General features: G+C 49.8%; 1 pseudogene; it reads right to left on the reverse strand.

The window, feature by feature from the left end:
• Nucleotides 1-19,744, reverse strand: part of LOC146839208 (uncharacterized) — a 245,285-nt pseudogene that overhangs the window by 209,748 nt on the left and 15,793 nt on the right.

Genomic DNA, 19,744 nt, shown 5'->3' on the forward strand with positions numbered 1-19,744 from the left:
GGGAATTGGCCAAATTGGAACAAGAGAGAGAAAACAAGAGATGGGCAATGGAAGAAAAGAAGCTGGCGCACGAGCTTCAGCTGAAGGAGTTGGAGCTGCGCGCCCTCCAGTTAAATGCATCCAATAAGGACAATGGTGGCAGCGTACCAAGAGATCCCCAAGAGTCAAAATGTTATTTGCCCAAAGAAGTAATTGCCAGTTACACAGTGGGGGATGATATTGCCAAGTGGTTGGAGGCATACGAGGTGGCCTTGACAGCCCATGGGGTACCCGAGAGCAACTGGGGAGGTGGCCTGTATCGCTACATACCTCCCAATGTCAGGGACACTCTGTTATATTTAGCCAAGGCGGATCAGGTCAGGTATGCCCCCATGAAAGAGGCCTTACTAAAGAAATTTGGTCTAAACCCCGAGAGGTATAGGCAGAAGTTCCGTGGCAGCCATAAGCTGTCCACACAGAATTGGGTGGATTTTTTTGACTATGCCCGTAAGGCACTAGATGGTTGGGTGCGTGGCAGCGAGGTGCAGGACTACCAAGGGTTGTACAATCTTTTTTTAAGGGAGCACCTCTTGGATAAGTGCTTTCCGGACCTGCGCCAACATCTGGTGGACCGCAAGTTAACGGATCCCCGTGAGCTTGCAGAAGAGGCGGATATTTGGGTGAGCACCCGGGTGTCTCACAAGGGCCCCGGTGGAGATGGCTCGAAAGGCGGACAGGGTTCCCCCAGAAGAAAGAGGGGGAGATAAAAAGGTGGAGTTCTCGAGAGGCCCCCAAAATAAACAGTTTGGGAAAGGAGTAGGAACCCCGCCCCCCGTCCATTTCCCCAAAGCCCACTTACCCTGACAGGAGTCGGCAGCCAAGGATTGTGAGGTGCTACGAATGTGGGGAGATTGGACACTACAACGGGCGGGAAGAGCCCCGGGGTAAGTAGTGTAGCGCTTGGGGTGGAGCTGCCCTTAGATAGGGAAGGGGAGTGGACAGGCCTGACCCTGGTTTCACTCGGGGATAGAGAGATGGTCCCCGTAGTGTCCCTGCCCCCGAACACTGCTAAATACCAGCAGAGGGTGAGAGTTAACGGGGAGGAGGTGGAGGCTCTTAGGGACACAGGTGCCAGCATGACCACCGTAGTGAGGCGGCTGGTGTCCCCAGACCAAGTAGTCCCCGAGGAGTTCCATCCGGCCGTATTGGCTAACGGCAGTGTGAGTCACTATCCAGTGGCTCGTGTTCCATTTGAGTGGGAAGGAGTCAAAGGCCTACTGAGAGTTGCGGTCAGCCCTGCCTTGCCTGTGGGGTGCTTGCTAGGGAACGAACTGGAGCACACCAAATGGAAAGATGTAGAATTTCGAGCTCATACCGAGATGCTGGGATTACAAGGGGGGACTTGCATAGTCACGCGGTCCATGGCTGCCCGGCATGGAACTCAACCCGGGTTGGAGCCTGGAATCATGGCCCAACCCAACGCCAAGTGTGGAGAGGATAAGGTGGTAGAGGACACGCCCCGTGAGATGGATGGGGAGGCCGCAGAGGTGCCCCCGGAGTCTGCGGAGGTGGATGTCGTTCTCGTGGGGGACTTGCCGACCCTTGCTGACTGGCATGTGGAAGGAGGACCTACCCGGGAGGAATTTTGTCAGGCGCAAAGGGCGTGCCCCACGCTTGAAGGCATGCGACGACAGGCCAAAGCCCAAGTGGCCAGTCAGGAGACGGGCGGATATCATGTGTATTGGGAGGATGGCCTCCTGTACAGTGAGCCTAAGGTGCCGGTGCATGGATCTTCGAGGGCCATAGTGGTCCCCCAATGCTACCGGGCCTTCCTGCTGGAGTTAGCGGACGAGATACCCTTAGCCGGACACCTGGGCCAGGACAAAACCTTTGCGCGGTTTGTCCCACATTTTTATTGGCCCAGGATGAGAGTTGCCTCAGACACCTTTTGTAAGACCTGTAAGTCTTGGCAGGCAAGTGGCAAGACTGGGACTAAATTGAAGGTCCCTTTGGAACCGCTCCCGGTGGTCGGGACCCCTTTTGAGAGGGTCGGAATAGACATTGTTGGGCCGTTGGACCCTCCGACCTCTGCGGGACACCGGTTCATACTGGTATTAGTGGACCACGCCACTCGGTACCCAGAGGCTATTCCTCTGAGGACCATCACTGCACCGGTGGTGGCGCGGGCACTGTTGGGGATTTTTACCCGAGTGGGATTCCCCAAGGTCGTGGTGTCGGACAGGGGCACGAATTTTATGTCGGCCTATGTGCAGGCCATGTGGAAGGAGTGTGGAGTGACCTACCGGTTCTCCACTCCTTACCACCCCCAGACTAACGTGCTCGTAGAGCGCTTCAACAAAACCTTGAAGGGAATGATCCGGAGCCTGCCAGAGGGCTTGAGGCGTAAGTGGGACGTCCTCCTCCCCTGCTTGTTGTTCTCCTACCGGGAGGTACCGCAGAAGGGAGTCGGGTTCAGCCCGTTTAAGTTGCTCTATGGCCATCCCGTTAGGGGGCCCCTCAGCTTAGTGAAGGAGGGGTGGGAGAAGACTTCACAGAAGCTTCCCCGTGACAATGCATTCCGCAGCCAGATGGCCAAGCTGTGGAAGGCGGCCTCAGAGAATCTAGAGGCTAGCCAGACCGTGATGAAGGAGTGGTATGACCGCAACGCTCGGACGGTAGAGTTGGACGTTGGACAGAAGGTGTGCGTCATGGAACCTGGGGAGCTTTGTGCCCTCCAGGACCGGTGGACTGGTCCGTACGAAATTGTGGAGCGACGAGGCCAGACACCCTACGTTGTGGATTTAAAGACCCCCCGACAGCCGCATAGGGTGCTCCACGTCAACCTCCTAAAGCCGCACCATGAGCGATCAGAGCTTGCTCTCCTTGTGGTGACGGATGGGAGCGAAGAGGAAGAGAGTGAAGCTCTTCCTGACTTTCTAGCGGCCCAGGAGAAGGATGGTTCAGTGGAAGGCGTAGTCCTTTCCCCATCCTTGACCCCAGAGCAACAGAGGGACTGCCGCCATGTCCTTGGACAGTACACCTCGTTGTTCTCCCTCACGCCTGGAATCACTCATCTGTGTACCCATGATGTGGACACAGGGGACAGCACCCCGGTGAAGAACAAGTCTTACCGGCTCTCTGACCGAGTGAAAGACAGCATCCAGAGTGAGGTAGCGAAAATGCTGGAGCTGGGGTGATAGAACCTTCCAGCAGCCCGTGGGCTAGTCCGGTGGTGTTGGTGCCGAAAGCGGCCCCACCGGGCACCACACCAGAACTTCGGTTCTGTGTGGACTACCGGGGGTTGAACTCTGTCACGAAGACAGATGCTCACTCCATCCCACGAGCAGACGAGCTGGTGGACCGGCTGGGAGCAGCCCAGTACCTCAGCACCATTGATCTGATATCCGGATATTGGCAAATTGCCATGGCCGATGGAGCAAGGGAGAAGACAGCGTTCTCCACACCGAGGGCCACTTCCAGTTCCGAGTGATGCCCTTTGGGCTCAAGAATGCTCCGGCCACATTCCAGCGGTTAGTGAATCAGGTACTATCTGGCCTGGAGTCCTTCTCAGCGGCCTACCTGGATGACATAGCTGTCTTCAGCAGCACCTGGGAGGACCATCTCCAGCACCTCCAGGAGGTATTGCAGGCGCTGCAACGCGCTGGCCTAACCGTTAAAGCCAGCAAGTGCCAGATTGGACAGGGATCTGTCGTGTACCTGGGACACCTGGTGGGCGGAGGTAAGGTGCAACCCCTCCAGGCCAAAATAGAGACCATCTTGAATTGGGAGCCCCCCAAGACCCAAACAGAGGTCTGAGCTTTTCTCGGCCTCACTGGGTATTACCGCCGGTTTGTCAAGGGATATGGTACCATCGTAACCCCCTTGACGGAATTGACCTCTAAGAAACAACCTCGCAAGGTCATATGGACAGCTGCTTGCCAGGAGGCATTTGAAACGCTGAAACATGCGATGTGTACCGCTCCAGTACTCGCAACTCCAGATTTCAGTAAGGAATTCATTGTACAGACGGACGCCTCAGAGCACGGCATAGGTGCGGTGCTCTCGCAACTCAACACCGAGGGCCAAGATCAACCTGTGGCCTTCATCTCCAGAAGACTCCTCCCTCGGGAACAGCGATGGAGCACCATCGAGCGAGAAGCCTTCGCGGTGGTCTGGGCTCTGAAGAAGTTGAAGCCATACCTCTTTGGATCTCACTTCCTAATTCAGACTGACCACCGCCCCCTTCGCTGGCTCATGCAGATGAGAGGCGAAAACCCCAAGTTGTTGAGGTGGTCCATTTCCCTACAGGGGATGGACTTTCGGGTGGAACATCGGCCCGGAGTTGACCACGCCAATGCTGACGGTCTCTCCAGGTTTTTCCGCCTTAGCGATGAGAACTCCCTAGAGGTTGGGTAGCTCTTTCCCTCTTTCGGCTGGGGGGGGACGCGTGTTAGACCTGTCAGCCCTAGGGTGGTCTCCCCCTGTATTTTTGATCGTGCCTCATTTTTTCCACCCTCATTTTTATGTTGGACTTAGGTCTCCAGGCGCCTTTTCATTGCCAATCAGTGTTAAGGTGCAGGTGCTCCCTTCTCCCAAGATGGCTGCCACAGGCCCCTGCTACTGCAGAGTGGCCTTTCTAGTAGCACCCTAGCTGCCAGGAGCTGGCTGGAACCCCACAACAATGTTGCGACACCAGCCCACCTTTTTTGTCCCATAGGTAGAATGGGGAAGCTCCTGGAATGTGCTGGAACCTTCTAGAAGGGAGGTGGGGTTTTTACTTTTGCCGCCTTAGAGAGTGGTCACCTGACCTAGGGCTACTTAACAGAGGGAGGGAACATTTTCTAGTCAGTTGGTCGGTTGGAGTAAAGCAGACCTGGGGAGTCCACGCAGGAGTTTTAGGCGGTAGGGCCTAGTCAGGGACTTATGCCGTTGGAAGTGACAGGACTTAGGTGCTGCCTTTCAAGTGAGTGAGGGACCCTGGACAGCCCACTGATCTAACCCAGCGATAGGGGAACCCAGGGGCCATCTGCCAAGCTTGGCTAGGAGGGAACTAGTCACCAACTCAACCCCCCCCCCCCCCAAGGAACAGAACCCCTAAGGGCGCCAGAGCCATCTGCGCCAATAAGAACGCTGAAACTGAAAGCTGAAACTTAATGCTGAAACTGAAAGCTGAAACTTAATGCTGAAACTGAATGCTGAGACTTCATGCTGAAACTGAATGCTGAAACTTCTTGCTGAAATTGAATTCTGAAGCCTAAAACTGAAACTGACTGCCGAACTGCTGGGGGATCAACCAGGTACTAGCGCTGTGACCCCTGCGCTCGCCTACCTTGCCTGGGATCCCCCGAGTCAGTCCCACACCGGGCGCTGAGCGCTGAGCTCACCGTCGTCCCCCCTTAATTTGTACTACCCCCCGGCGCGGGGACCAGAGGCGCACTCACCGCCGCGGCCCAGGGCCCAGCAGCCTGCCTCCATCGTAACCGGGGCCCGCGGAAAAGCCCGAGGCCCCGCCGCTGCCGTCGCAGCTGCTGCAGGAGTCGCGGAAGGCCTGGGAAGGCCGTGAAGCCGTCTTCTGCCCCCACGTGACGAGGGCGGACTGCGCATCGCCGCCCCCGCCGCTGAGCGCTCTGACTGCTGGACCGCACCCCCGCAGGCCGCACTGCCGTTGTCGGCTGCGGGCGCGGGCCCCTGAAGATCCCCAGGAGAACTCGCGGAGCTCCCAGGCCACGTCTGGCCCGACCGGGAGCCCCGGAGCATCAGCACGCGACAGAGGACGTCGAGATCAAGGTAACCCCCGGGGTTGGGTTTTAGCGTGGCCGTGCTGAGGCCTGGGACTCACCCCCTGTCCCCCGGGAGGCCTGTGGAGGACCCGGTGTGCCCCCTAACGCTCGTGAGCAGCACCGCACCGACTGGCGGCCGCTTCCCGGTGCCCAGCCAAGACTCTGGTTCCCCTCCGTGGGATTGTCCCCTTGCTTCTAGACTGCCGCGTACTCCTCACATCCAGGGAAGAGACCCGTCCTGGAGAAGGGGACCGTTTGCTTAATGCCTGTTTATCCCGAGTAGCGCTGTGTTCTCAAGTCTTGCTCTGAAGTGCTTAATGCCTGTTTATTACGAGTAGCGCTGTGTTCTCAAGTCCTGCTCTGAAGTGCTTAATGCCTTTTTATTACGAGTAGCACTGTGTTCGTAAGTCCTGCCCTTAAGCACTAGTAGTGTTATGAGTAGCGTTATGTTCTCAAGTCCTGCCCTGAAGCGCTATTAGTTTTTCAGGTGTGGTGCTACGTTTTCCAGTCCTATTTCGAAGCGCTGATAGTTGCTAGATACAGCGCGAGGTGCCCACGGCAGATTGTGAAACACTAGTGGTGGGAGGGGCGCAGCGCTCAGGTTAACCGCTGTGTTTACCGCTCCCCCCAGGTTCGCCAGGTATTGCCAATGGAATTATGGTGAAGTGCTCTTGAATCTGACGCTAATGTATTCAGGTAGTGTTTATTGCATCATAATGAATGGCCGGTGAATCTTACGCTAATGTATTCAGGTATTGCCTATTGCACCATACTGAATTGCTGGTGAATCTGATGCTAAGGTATTCAAGTAATGCCCATTGCCATCTCATGAACTGCATTTGCATCTAACTTACTTAGATAAACTTGATTGATTTTCATTGAACCTACTGTGTGGTGTCCATTATTGTGTGCGTTTCCTGCTTCAGGGGATGTGTGTGTTGTATGGTCGCTTTACACTTAGCCTTCGGGTGCCCACCCGCTCGAGTCACGTTACCCCCTTAGGGCCCGGGACCCCAGGTCTTACAGTGTGCATATTAGATGCACTAGTGATTGGATGCTGTGGTACCTTATGAGCCCCTAGTATATGGTACCTTAGGTACCTAGGGCATTGGTACTTCACAGGCCTACCAGGGGATGCAGCATGTATTATGCCACCCCTGGGAAGCATTCTCAATCTGACACCACAGGCCTGCTACTGCAGCCTGTGTGAGGTAGTGTTAGCACTCCTCACTGAGGTATAGGTTCCTATATCTCACCATACACACACATATAAACCTGTCAGCCACCCCTATTGCAGGCCCTATCAATCCTGAGGGCAGGGTGCTTGGTTTACTATGTGAGGGGGTACTTGTGCATGAGCAGGACCCCTCTGCTGCTGTTTGTGGATGCGGTTAAACCATATACTCTTAAGTGCATTATAACCTCGCGGTAAATGCTGACTTTGGGATGACTGCATCAAAACATGTCGTGTTTGGTGTCAAACAACTTGGAATCATACCCCCACACCAGTAACTGGTGTGGGAGTATGATCCCACCCTTCTAGAGGGGACGACATGTACCCACTGTACTAAACGGTAGAAATCTAAAAGAGCCCTGGCATCACAAAATGGATGCCACCAGCAGAGACACTGGGCTGCCCTCCTGCTGCTGACCGAAACTCGCAGTGGAGGAGGCCCAACAAAAGGTTTCCTGTCACAGTGGGAATACAGTTTGTGGGTTAGTAGATACTGATGATCAACCTCTGACCCACTTTAAACGCACCCCACAGGGCGATGCGCGAAACTCCATTGTTGTAGTAAATGAGTTACGCATGATCAAGACCTTGGTGCAATATCCGACACTTCGGGGGGGCGGGAGAGAAAGTACAATTGATTTATGTTTATTTCTAGTGGGTATTCGCATCTCGTTGATAATTTTGCGGTGGAACCAGACCCTGCCAGTGACCATAACCCCCTCCCTGCTTCTTTACATATTGTGGCACGGAAGGGCAAGGCCTCTGACTGCCAACTAAAATATAATCACAATCAAGGGATAAGGCTACAATGGAATGCGATAAATCACACGGATTTTGAGGAGACTATTATTAAAGCGAATTTAACCCAAGTGATGGCCTGCTTACCCCATACACCCCAGCCAGATGCCATAATACAAAGTTTTGAAAGTATCTGTGATGATGTGGCCAAATATTTGCTTACACCAGTGAGAAGTTCTAACCTTCCCGAAACAAGAGGATTTAACGCCAAGTGTTCTGCGGCACAAAATAAATTAAAGAAACCATTACATACAGTCCGCCGTGATAGGGGTATGATTAAAGTAGCTAGGCAGACCTATAAAAGGGTAATTAAGCAACGATAGGATGAACTGAGAAGACAGGCCTGGGATGATCTTGAAAGAGCAAGTGCTTTGAAGGACTCGAGGAGTTTCTGGGAGGTGATAAATCACCCACTTTTCACCAATGAAATAAGGAGTATGGATACAAACATAAGCGGGGAGTTTGGGAGACTCATTACTCCAACATATTCAATCCAAAGGGCTTTTTACCACATGAATTCAAGGGTGAAATAAGCATCAATTTACAAACCGCACAACAGCTCAGCGTCTCACTCTCTTTAAGCAAAGTTGAGGAGGCATTGGGAAAGAGTATTCCCCTAAAAGCTCCACGGCCAGACGGGGTACCCCTGGATCTATTTAAAAGCAGTCCTCAAATATGGGCTCCCCTGTCACTTAGGGCCATATGTATCAATCGTTTTTCCCGTTTGCAAACGGGCAGATTCTCAGAATCGGCCAGTTTGCAAATTGGAAAAAGCCTTTTGGGATGTATTATCCCAAAAGGCCATCGCAAAATCGAGAATTGCAAAATGTGCGATTCTCTATTTTGGGAATGCAATTAAGGAATTCCAAATTGCGATTCCTTAAATGCAATTCTGGAAGCACCAGAAATTTGCTATTTGGCCTTAACGAATTGCAAATTACCACCAACTTCAAGTTGGTGGTAATTTACGATTTAAAAGTGCCATATGTCAAACATGCCGTAGGGCATGTATGTGCACAAAATGTGCACACATGCATATTTCAGGGGTGCAACAGGGTGTCCTTTTGGCACCCTTGCAACCTTGAAATTGCATTCTCAATTTGCGATTCTCTAATCGGTAATCGCAAATTGAGAATGTCTTCACATTCATTCCTATGGGCCGATTTCTTTAATAGATGCCACATGCAAGCTGATGGGGAGGGTAATCCTTGCACGCCTGGAGTCATGGGCTAATATTTCTGGCCTCATAGTGAATACCCAATATGGCTTCAGGAAGGGAATGGGAACGACCGAGCAGTGCCTCGACTTGTCTATGATCATGGGCAAGCACATGGAGGCCAGGGGGCCCCAATCCTCTTGGCCTTCATGGACTTGTTCAGCGCCTTCGACACGGTCTGCCGGGGGAAGTTGTGGTCACTAATGGATACTATGGGGCAGATTTACGCTCCCTGGCGCATCCCTGCAAATCAGCAGGGATGCGCCAAGGAAGATGCGTCACGCAAGTTTGCCCTTGCACCACTGCTGATGCGCCGCATTTACAATGCGGTGCATCTTGGCGCAAGGACAAGCAGATGCGTGACGCATCTGCTGGCGTAAGGTTGGCGCAGTGCTGAAGTTGTGTCGCAAGCGCGACGCAACTCCAGCACTGTTCCAACCTGCCCTATCCCTAACATGGTGCGTCACGCCTTACGCCTGCTTGAAGCAGGCGTAAGGATTTGACGCACCAGCGTCGGAAAAGTGACTGCGTGAAATCTTGTAGATTTCACGCAGTCACTTTTCCGAGGCTTTTTCCGACGTAACGCCCACCCTGCATACATTAAACCTGACGCAGGTTTAATATGGCGCAGGGCTTTACAATGTGACGCATCTCCCTAGATGCGTCACGTTGTAAATCTGTCGCAGCATGGCGCTAGCTTTGCGCCGCCGCTGCGTCACAAAAGTGACGCAACGGCGGCGCAAAAGTGGCGCACAGGGCTTGTAAATCTGCCCCTATGGGTTTTAAAGAACCACTTGTCACCCTGTTGCATAGATTACATGCATCTACTACTGTAGCTATTCGGTATGGCCCAGAGGGAGAAAAGACTAAGCCCATTGCTTCGACTGAGGGTGTACGTCAGGGTTGTATATTGGCTCCTTTTTCATTTTTAATATACACTAATGGTTTAGAACACTTTCTGTTAAAACAACACCTGGATTTTCCAAGAATAGGAGGTCAACAGGTACCATTATTGCCCTAAGCTGATGATACAGTCCCGATGACCCTTACAGCCCATAGTCTCCAAAAATGTTTGAGTGCCTTCACTGAGTATGTGATGGCACTCGGACCTAAAGGTACATTTTAATAAATCTTTCATCATGGTATGTGGCCCAAACACAACTAAAACACGAACATACATAGTAAAGGACAGAGCTATTGACAAAGTGGCAAAGTTTACTTATTTGGGGAATGTTTTTAATAACAAATGAAACTGGGACCAATTGATAACGACCAGGGTACAACAAACTAGCAGAACTATAGAGGGGATATTTTATTTTGCTAGTAAACTTGGTCATAAGCCTATAGTGGAACTGCCAACACTGTATAAATCTAAATGCCTATCAGTAGCCACCTATGGGGCCGGAGAAGCCACCTATGGGGCCGGAGTAGCCACCTATGGGGCAGGAGAAGCCACCTATGGGGCAGGAGTAGCCACCTATGGGGCAGGAGTAGCCACCTATGGGGCCGGAGTAGCCACCTATTGGGCAGGAGTCGCCACCTATGGGGCCGGAGTAGCCACCTATGCGGCCGGAGTAGCCACCTATGGGGCAGGAGTAGCCACCTATGGGGCCGGAGTAGCCACCTATGGGGCAGGAGTCGCCACCTATGGGGCCGGAGTAGCCACCTATGCGGCAGGAGTAGCCACCTATGGGGCCGGAGTAGCCACCTATGGGGCCGGAGTAGCCACCTATGGGGCAGGAGTAGCCACCTATGGGGCCGGAGTAGCCACCTATGGGGCAGGAGTCGCCACCTATGGGGCCGGAGTAGCCACCTATGCGGCAGGAGTAGCCACCTATGGGGCCGGAGTAGCCACCTATGGGGCAGGAGTATGGGGAGATCATAAAAGTTCCCAGATTCAAATACTAGAGAATTCATTTTTAAAAAGACTTTTACTCATTCCCAGTTGTTCCTCAACATCATCTTGTCCTTCTGAGGTGGCTTAGGCTCTGGAATAGATTGAATACATTTTGCCCCTTTGCTTTTATGGGGAAACATTTGGACCTCAGAGGACTTACTATTTTCAAGAGGTATTTTAAGAGACTGTATGAATCTTGATAATGCAATATCGGTTTCTTGGTTACGCTATGTTAAAGAAACTTTTGATAAGATAGGTCTAGAAGATTTTCATGATAATCCGGAGACTATTCAATCCAACATGAAAATGGTTATAAAAAATGCATATTGCACTGTTTTAAGCATGTCTAACCAGGCCAGTGAAACATCGGATCGTGTACTTTTAAATCAGCAGCAATTTTATTTGTCTTTTACTATGCAGGTTCATTCGCGTTTTCTAATCACTAGATTCCGTTTAAGAACATTGCACTCTCTTGTGGCTTTCCTGAAACAGGCGGGGTGGTGTGAGCGGCTTCCCCCCTGTCCATGCAATAATGTAGCCCAACAGAGCACAAAGCACTTTATGCTATTTTGCACACTTTATAAAGACCCAAGGGCCGGTTAAACATACCGCATTGAGGAAAGGAAGAGGAAGAGGAAAGGCGTGGTCACAGAGCAGCAGAGCGGCAGAGGGGCAGAGCGGCAGAGGGGAGCGGAACGGAGCAGAGCGGCAGCGGCACCATTCGGCTTCACTCGCTTCTCCACCATCGCAGCATCACCGCGCCATCGCTACTACTGCCTCCCGTGGTCTAGCATCTTGGCACCGAGAAAAGTAAGGCGGTGGTTGCAGATGGGGAGCGTGAGAGCATGAGAGCGTGAAAATTACTGCTGGCACTGGTGTTGGCGTTCCTGAGTTCCCGAGCTCCTGAGGCAAGCGTGGCCGCCTTAGTTGGCAGCCGCAGCGAGTGTGTGCCCTCGGTAGAGTGCGGATGGGCCCAAATATATCGGGTGCAGCCCGCGACTCTACCTTGTGTGCCCCGCTTGATCGCCATCTACCGGCCGCCCTGTCCCCACTCACAGATACGACGAGAGCGGTTCTAACGCAGCGGAGCAGGAGCCTGAGGCAGAGTCAAAGCCAGGTGGAAACAGGCCGCTCTGGGGGGACGAATCAGGTCTCCTCTCACGCCCATCAACACTACTCACTACTCGGGTGCCTAGAAGGAGCTGAACAAGGTGCCTAGAGGGGGGTGAACACCACAGAGAACTGCAGAGAACCGCAGAGAACTTATTTTTTTTTAAATCTATTCAGGAAGACCAGGAAAACCAGCTAAACATCATTCCAATCAATTAATTAAATCAAATCAAATCAAGGAATCAATACCAAGTAACTAACCACTCGAGTAGGCAAGCAAGCAAGCAATTTCGAACAAACCGCTTGGGGGGGTATAACTACAACTGCAACCTCTTGAGAGCGCTATGAGGTCAGGGAAACTCAGGAAAGCGACTAACAATGTCCCGGCAAGAAGGCGCGGCAATAGCAAGCCCAAGGCACCAAACGAAACAAATAACTTCTTGGTGCAGGAGCTATCTCCATCAGAAAACCTGATCTATGAAGAGGCAGACTCAGATATCCTGAGCAGACCGGCAACTAAGGGTTATCAACCAAAAATGTATACAATCTTCTCATTCTTGAAAGATCCTGACTCGTTCCTAAGCACTTCAATTAGCAATCTCAAGGGACTCCCTTCCCCCATGGAACCCGAGGGGAGTGCTCAAAACACTGCCCCTGGAGGCGAAAAAAGTGATAACACTGAAAATATAACACAAGACATAATGAGACATGCGAGAGGCATAAGGGCTGGACGAGGGCAAGATCAAGGAAGCGGGATCGAGGGCAAGGCTGAGGGCGAACTAAGAACATACTGTAAATAAACTAGGGCAACTTCAACTGAATGAAGAGCTCAACAAATAATAAATGATACAAAAATTTATTTATTTATTATTTATGATAGTAAATTTAAGAGAGGTCTAAACATTAGACATCTATATGAAAAAATGACTTGAGCAACGTATTTAACTTCAGTCATTCATCGTGCGTTCATGCTTATAAATAGATTGTTTGCAGTTTTGTTCTTTAGATAAAAGTACAACTCATTGGTAGAAAATGTCTATTCATCATTTATCGTGTGGTTTCCAAAGGTATCCCTCAACGCGCGTTTCGGCAGCCCACACTGCCTTCCACCTCCAGAATGGTATGTTCTGCTAAGACAAATATATATCACTACCGTATCTTAACAATAAACACCACTAGTGTCACTATACAAATCAATAAATAAGAATACATTTTGTCACAACAATGTTACAATTCACATCTATTTACAATATGTCGGAGCCAAAGAAAGTGTACAGTATTAAAGTACAATACTAAATAAGGTGAATAAGGAACAATTTGCTAGAAACAATACAAATTAAGATGAATAAGAGACAATTACTACCTAAAAAAGAAGGGATGAAAAGGGGATAGATATAGAAAGATAGATACAGAGGAAGTAAAGAGATCTAAGATGGGGTGTTCCTAATATTATCACTCTAATCATGCAGATCTGTTGAGATGTTAATTAGCATAACAGCAGTAAAAATAACCTACCACTGAGCGAGTAATGCTGGATTCTACAGATGGTTATTCTTAGTCAGTATAAGTGCAGGTAACTGAGAATTGCAGGTCCTGCAAATGAAAACAATATATATCTGTTCTTTGGTGTACTGCATGTTGATATTTAATGAAATCTATAGGCCACCTATGCGTTTATTATCCTAGGGTGAGACATCTTGTTACGTCCTGGATTATAGATAACCTAAAGTGGCTTACCAATTTGATAGTCCGATGGGTCTAGGACATGAAATAAAATTACCCGCGTAGGAATCCAGAGCGGTCTTAATCCATTGTTGGATAATACCGAAAATATAACAAAGAAAAGAGACCAACCATGAGAAAGCTCAACCTGGGAATGGCTCACAGTATGTCTACTAGAGAGGTATATCTGAGAGTATGTTCTACCTTATAAGAGTGTGACAAGCCTGGACTGAAATGAACCAAGCGTCCTCAATGTAGCATTCTCATGGAATATACCGAAGAGTGAAAAACAGGGGAATAATGTGCACAAACGAGTTAATGTTCCTAAAGGAACAGTCTCATCCCAAGAAAAGAACCAATATGTTTAGAGAGCAGAGCAGTTACCTTAATTATAGTAATGACGATTCTATGGATGAGCCACACTGTAGCCTCTGCGTATATAAAAGGAAAGACAAACTCTCAAACATGTGCAATGACGATCGCACATTGCACCAAACGAATATAATATCATCTTTAAAAAGTCTCAAGATGATTACTGTACGTGAGAGCTGCTTATCGAACCATAGAATGAGACGCTTTTATCATAATGAGAGCCCACAAGTATCTATAATAGTGCATCTAAAGGGATGGCCCAAAGCCGACAGAATTCACAACGTAGGATGTCCAGAATATTCATTGTTTATCACACGGTTTAACAGGCAGGACAAGTAATGTAGTCAGTATGTAGTCATAGAGTCCCCAAACGTGATGATCTATGTAGGCCGTCGAGAGATGCGCGCAGTTATAATATAAAAAGAAGCTGCCCTGATGGGAGCTGCTTCATGCCAGAGTGCTATTCATAAAAATGGGTCATGAGAGGAGGCGATGTCTTCAAGAAACGCCCCACTTGCCGGTGAGGAGTGGATGTCTTTAAGAGACGCCCCACTTGCCGGTGAGGAGCCGATGTCTTTAAGAGACGCCCCACTTGCCGAGGAGGAGCCGATGTCTTTAAGAGACGCCCCACTTGCCGGTGAGGAGCCGATGTCTTCAAGAGACGCCCCACTTGCCGGTGAGGAGTCGATGTGTTTAAGAGATGCCCCACTTGCCGGTGAGGAGCCGATGTCTTCAAGAGACGCCCCATTTGCCGGTGAGGAGTCGATGTGTTTAGGAGACGCCCCACTTGCTGGTGAGGAGCCGATGTGTTTAAGAGACGCCCCACTTGCCGTTGAGCTCGTAGCAGAGAGCAGGCGGCTCAGAGTCTATTACCGGGTGAGCAGCGTCCGATCAAAAGAACGTGAACCGCGCCTTCGGCATTTAAACTAGAAACTGAAGGATCCCATGAATGTCACGGGACTGGGGCCGATACTGACATTAGCAAACGGTGTCTAGGACCTAACCTCTAATCGGCGGCCATGTGATGTAACATATATAAAAGAAACCTAACTAATCTCAATAAAAAATTAAAACTGACACCCTATTTGGAGACTAACTATGGTTATCAGTTGAAATGTTTGACGGCGCGGCCATCATGAATTATAATGCACGATAAATCAAGTTTTATCGATTGTTAACCCCCTGACTGCTACACCTGTGCATCCAATAGACATGATGGAAAGGAGTACTTATAGGGAGCGATACGACTACTAATATTTCTGATGAAAAGATGAAACAAGGGCTATGTGAGCTCGTTGTAAAGGTAGTGCCTTCATGAGTGAAGGAAAACTAATATGATCATAGTGGTTACGTGGGCGTATGCTTTAAAAAATGATTAATTGTTTCTTTCTATAATTAAAGTGATTACAGTGACCCGGGTAAAGCACATCAAGGTAAGGTCATGATCAGGAGGCCATCACGAGACAGGCATTAACCTTGGACGATTACATTTATAGTGTGATGGTTAGATAGAGGCCAAAAAGAGACGCATGACTTATATGAGGCAAGGGCTAACAGATGAGGAACCAAGTAACTGGACAAATATCGATGGTCTGAGTTAGTTGTTATAGCGAATAGCCTGGTCCCACGGAATTTCAGAGTTTAGCCCACTAACGTGTGTCAAGAGTAAAAATCCAATAGACCTCTCTGCGTTTCCTTTCTGATTCAGAATCGTGTTCATTATTGCGCTCAATTTTCTCCAAAATTAACCAGCGAATCTCATTTTCTTTATGGTGCAAATCCTTGTAATGCTTAACTCGAGGCGCCATAAGTTTATTTGTTTTGATAGCTGACCGATGTTCAGTTTGTCGCTTAGAAAACTGACGTGCAGTTTCCCCCACATACCCCTTGTTACAGGGACAAAGTAACAAATACACTACACTGTCTGTCTTGTGGGCATACATGGGGCGAGGGAGTACAGCAGCAGGTTCAGCATTCGCATTAAGTATATGCCACTGAGCATTAATGGTTTGCCTGATTTTTTCAATGAATGTGGAGTGTCGAGTGACACAAACCAGTTTCGGTGGTTCCTTTTTGGTAATGTTTTGTAGAAAATGGTCACGATCATAAAAACGGGCTTTCTTATATGCTTCTCCTATAAGTCTTCTGGGATAGCCTCGATTTAAGAACTTTTGTTTCATGACTGATGCTCGTAGATCAAAATCTTTAACATTACTACAATTACGCCGACGGCGTAAGAACTGTCCCATGGGGATACTCCCTCTCTGACACTTTGGATGATAACTTGAAAAGTGTAATAATGTGTTTCTAGCTGTCGGCTTGGTGTAGAGATCTACTTCCAGGGTAGAATCTACATCTTTTAATTCAATATCTAGGAATTCTATTCTGCGGTCACCAACATTCGCTGTGAAATGTAGATTGGTGTCGCACAGATTTATCCATTCAAGGAATTCCTTCAGTTTCTCAGGGTCATCTTTCCAAATGAACAGAATGTCATCGATATAGCGTGACCGCTGACATATTGACTCATAAACGGGGGCAACCTCATTGTATAGATAGAGATGTAAATATTGGCTACCGTGGGGGCACATGATGCCCCCATTCTGACTTCCTTGATCTGTTTAAATGAATCTCCATTAAATTCAAAGGTATATTCATCAAGGACTATGGTTAAAAGATCAACGGTGAAGGGCACATCACAGTCAAAGGAGTTGGTCAGAATGAACCGCTCTACAGCTGTGAGCGCCTCCAATTGGGGGATGTTGCGATAAAGGGATTCGATATCAAGAGATACCAATGTATCTCTTTGGCAAACTGAGAACACACACACCCAAGGAAAGCTGCATCCAAGCAGAAATGACTGTCACTGGCATCGGCCGCTGCAGGGAAAATTATAACGTTAATAATAGCACCACTAACGATAAGGGCTACCCGCTTTAGCAATCCTGCAAACTTAGCAGCCATCTATTACAGAAAAAGGGGTTAAGCAAAACAATCAAGAGCTCACCAACAAAAGAAAATCAGATTCATCCAGAAATTCTGAGCCACAAACCCTAAGACAGCCATCAACCAAGGACCCTCACGCTTTGGATCGAATAGGAGCAAACCTAGGATCCAACATTAGCAAACTAGTGACAGTCATCACCACAGACCAGGCCCCAGTCCACACGACTCAATTAGACCACGTTCCAGAGGGAGATGGGAGAGAGCCAGGAAAAACGGTGAAAAGAGAGGAGACAGAAGAAACAGAAGCGATAGAAGAGATAGAAGAAAAAGAGATAGAGCATGACCAAACAGACACTTCTAAACAAGACAATACCCCTCAGCTTACAACGGAGGAGTGGGAGAGGCTAGTAGCATCATACTCCCCAGTCATCCCGCAGGAGGACGACAGCAAACGAGAACCCGATATAATCCCAGTCACAGAAGAGCTTCCAAAGGGACCGGAAATACTATGGTCATCCTTGCAAAACACGTTACAGCGATCAATAAAGGCCATGCAGTACCACTCGGACAAAAGGGATATGCAACTATCCATCCTAAACTTTCTACCCATACATGTAGCCAATATCGACAATAAGCTGGCAGACATGAATGGCATGATCAAGAGGGTGCAAGCAGAAAGAAAAATAACGCAGCCGAGCTGTGCATGGTACACAATTGTGGACAAACTCAACAATCCCATCATTACTGGGGGGTATCCTGTCTGATTAAAAAAAGACAACTGACAACGCAAAAGACGAAGCAAACTGAGTGTTGGACTTGGCCCTTTTTGCAGGGTCATCCCTAAACTTTTTGCCTTCCTCCTGCATTTTTTCTGACCTGTTGTTGGCTGTTTTATGACTCTGGGCACTTTACCACTGCTTATCAGTGCTAAAGTGCATATGCTCTCCCCATTTTAAATTGCGATGTTGGTTGGATTCCATGATTGGCTTATTTGGTTTACTGTCAGACCCCAGTAAAGTGCAGCAGGAGTGCCAGGGCTTGTAAATACAAATGGCGCTGGTGGGCTTGCAGCACTGGTTGTCCCACCCACAGACGCGGCCTGGTAAAATATATCTAAGGTCTGCCATTGCAGAACCTGCGTGCGGTCTTGTACTGACATGCTGACTGGGCAAGTGCACCCACTTGCCAGTCCCTAAACCTTCCCTTAACTACATATTAGTCACCCCTCTGGTAGGCCCACGGGCAGGGTGCATTGTAAGCATAAGGTAGGACAAGCCCTGATATGCGTGGCATGTCCTAATAGTGAATTACCGCCATCTTTGTTGCTCACTATTGAAAGGCTACCCTGTTCTCATAGGCCAGTATGGGCGGTTAAGATTGTTACATCCTATGATCCTAACAGGCCCAGGGAACATGGTAGAAACTCAGAATAATAAGGTACATCTTTTAGTAAGGTTTATTTTAATATTCTGCGTTTGCAAATGCCACTTTTAGAAAGTTGGCCTTTGCTTGCCTAAACATTTCAGCCCGCCTCTGCGTGATGTGTATCTGATGTCTGGCTGGTATGAGTGACAAGGCTGGGGGAACCCAGATGGGCAGGGCTAGGTAGCCTGGTGGTGAATAGGACGATCAACAGGTAGATGGGTGGGAGGAGTGCTCCTAGGCTCTGAATAGGACAGTGCTCTGCCACCTCAATGCCGGCTCCGCCCCCTGTGGAGCGTCTGATGACTCTGCCCTGCACCCTGAAAGAAGAAGCCTGCATCGCAGCAACAAAGTGCTCCAGAACTGGACTGAACTAGGCCTGGGAGAACAAAGGATTTGTGGTATAAATGTAGGAGCCCTGCTCCTAAGAAACTAGATCCACTTTGAACCAAGAAGAATCTCTGCCTGAGGAGGAGGCACCAGGAAAGCTGTAAGGAGGAAGACTGTCCCTATCCTGGGGGACTGGCCTGCAGTGGTGACCTTGCTGCCAAAGGAGAGAAGAGGAACATTTTGCTGAAGACTTTGCTTTATTTTGATTCAAGAAACTTGTGCTTTTCAAAACGATCTCCAAGGGCTTGGAAGTGAGCTTGCCCCCTGAACTGAGCCCCAGGACCATTGGGCTCAACCTGACCTTCACTCGCCGCCGCTGGACTGTGGTGTTCCTTCCCTCGCCGGAGTCGTGACTCTCGTGCCCCCCAGCCCCTCCTTGAGCCGTGACTGGACAACTTAGCTGCCCCCGCCTTGGGAAGAGCCTCGCTAAATCTGAGCCGCTCTCCCTACGCTGTGCTGGGCTGCCCCCGTCACTTTGCTCGCCAGAGGCCCGCTGCGCACCTTCACCCCTCCCGCCGGAATCGGCGTTGTGAGCATCTCCAAGCCTCGGACGGCCCGGATGTAGACTGCGTGCCTGGCTGCCCCGCTTTGTTCACTTGCCACCTGCAACACCCCACTCTTGCCGTGAGCCTGAAGGACCAGACCCCCCCGTGAAGTGTGGGAGCCCCGGACGCCGCCTCGCCCTTCTGACAAAGAGCCGCTGAAATCCCGCATCCGCCTTCACGTAAAGAAACAAGGTACTGTACTTACGAACTCGACCGCGAGCTCGCATCGGATCCAGGGTCCTCACCGTTCTGTTTTCCCTGTCGCCTGCCGCGTGCTTCCCGGGGGCCGCCTCAGCGCGAAGCGCGCTGAGGTCCGCAGTTACCTTTGTACCC

Source organism: Triturus cristatus, chromosome 4_2 (genome assembly GCF_964204655.1).
Source record: "Triturus cristatus chromosome 4_2, aTriCri1.1, whole genome shotgun sequence".
NCBI classification, from domain to species: Eukaryota; Metazoa; Chordata; class Amphibia; order Caudata; family Salamandridae; genus Triturus; species Triturus cristatus.